Genomic DNA, 2,102 nt, shown 5'->3' on the forward strand with positions numbered 1-2,102 from the left:
CAACTGGAGCTGCACTGCAGTGAGTCCTGAGATTGCACTGGCACCACTGGGGATGCACTACAGTGAGTCCAGAGACTACACTGGCACCACTGGGGATGCAGTGCAGTGAGTCCAGAGAGTGCACTGGCACCACTGGGGTGCAGTGCAGTGAGTCCAAAGAGTGCACTGGCACCAGTGGGGATGCAGTGCATGAGTGCAGAGAGTGCACTGGCTCCACTGGGGATGCAGTGCAGTGAGTCCAGAGAGTGGACTGGCACCAGTGGGGATGGAGTGCAGTGAGTCCAGAGAGTGCACTGGCACCACTGGGGATGCACTGCAGTGAGTCCAGAGAGTGCACTGGCTCCACTGGGGATGCACTGTAGTGAGTCCAGAGACTGCACAGGCACCACTGGGGATGCAGTGCAGTGAGTCCAGAGAGTGCAATGGAACCACTGGGGATGCAGTGCAGTGAGTGCAGAGAGTGCACTGGCACCACTGGGGATGCAATGCAGTGAGTCCAAAGAGTGCACTGGCGCCACTGGGGATGCACTGCAGTGAATCCAGAGAGTGCACGGGCACCACTGGGGATGCAGTGCAGTTGAGTCCAGAGAGTGCACTGGCACCTTGGGGATGCAGTGCAGTGAGTCCAGAGAGTGCACTGGCACCACTGGGGATGTAGTGCAGTGAGTCCAGAGAGTGCACAGGCACCACCGGGGATTCAGTGCAAGGAGTCCAGAGAGTGCAATGGCACCACTGGGAATGCACTGCAGTGAGTACAGAGAGTGCACTGGCACCTAAGGGGCTGCACTGCAGTGAGTCCAGAGAGTGCACTGGAACCACTGGGGCTTCACTGCAGTGAGTCCAGAGAGTGCACTGGCACCACTGGGGATGCACTGCAGTGAGTCCAGAGAGTGCACTGGCATCACTGGGATGCAGTGCAGTGAGTCCACAGAGTGCACTGGCACCTCAGGGGATACACTGCAGTGAGTCCTGAGAGTGCACTGGCACCACTGGGGATGCAGCACAGTGAGTCTAGAGAGTTCACTGGCACCACTGGGGATGCAGTGCAGTGAGTCCAGAGATTGCACTGGCACCACTGGGGATGCAGTGCAGTGAGTCCGGAGAGTGCACTGGCACCTAAGGGGATGCAATGCAGTCAGCCCAGAGAGTGCAATGGAACCACTGGGGATGCAGTGCAGTGAGTCCAGAGACTGCACTGGCACAACTGGGGTTTTAGTGCAGTTAGTCCAGAGAGTGCACTGGCACCAATGGGGATGCAGTGCAGTGAGTCCTGAGAGTGCCCTTGCACCACTGGGGATAAACTGCAGTGAGTCCAGACAGTGCACTGGCACCACTGGGGATGCACTGCAGTGAGACCAGAGAGTTCTCTGGCACCACTGGGGATGCAGTTTAGTGAGTCCAGAGAGTGCACCGGCTCCAATGGAGATACACTGCAGTGAGTCCAGAGAGTGCACTGGCACCACTGGGGATGCACTGCAGTGAGTCCAGAGAGTGCTCTGGCACCACTGAGCTGCACTGCAGTGAGTCCAGAGAGTGCACTGGCACCACTGGGGATGCAGTGCAGTGAGTCCAGAGAGTGCACTGGCACCACTGTTGATGCAGTGCAGTGAGTCCAGAGAGTTCACTGGCTCCACTGGTGATGCAGTGCAGTGAGTCCAGAGAGTGCACTGGAACCACTGGGGATGCAGTTCAGTGAGTCCTGAGAGTGCAATGGCACCACTGGGGATGCAGTGCAGTGAGTCCAGAGAGTGCACTTGCACCACTGGGGATGCAGTGCAGTGAGTCCAGAGAGTGCACTGGCACCACTGGGGATGCACCGCGGTGACTCCAGAGAGTGCACTGGCACAACCGGGGATTCACTGCAGTGAGTCCAGAGAGTGCACTGACACCACTGGGAATGCACTGCAGTGAGTAAAGAGAGTGCACTGGCACCTCAGGGGTTGCATTGCAGTAAGGCCAGAGAGTGCACCGGCACCACTGGGGATGCACTGCAGTGAGTCCAGAGAGTGCACTGGCACCACTGGGATGCACTGCAGTGAGTCCTGAGAGTGCAATGGCACCACAGGGGATACCCTGCACTAAGTCCAGAGAGTGCACTGGCA

The sequence above is a fragment of the Anser anser genome (genome assembly GCF_964211835.1).
Source record: "Anser anser genome assembly, contig: HAP1_SCAFFOLD_32, whole genome shotgun sequence".
NCBI lineage: Eukaryota > Metazoa > Chordata > Aves > Anseriformes > Anatidae > Anser > Anser anser.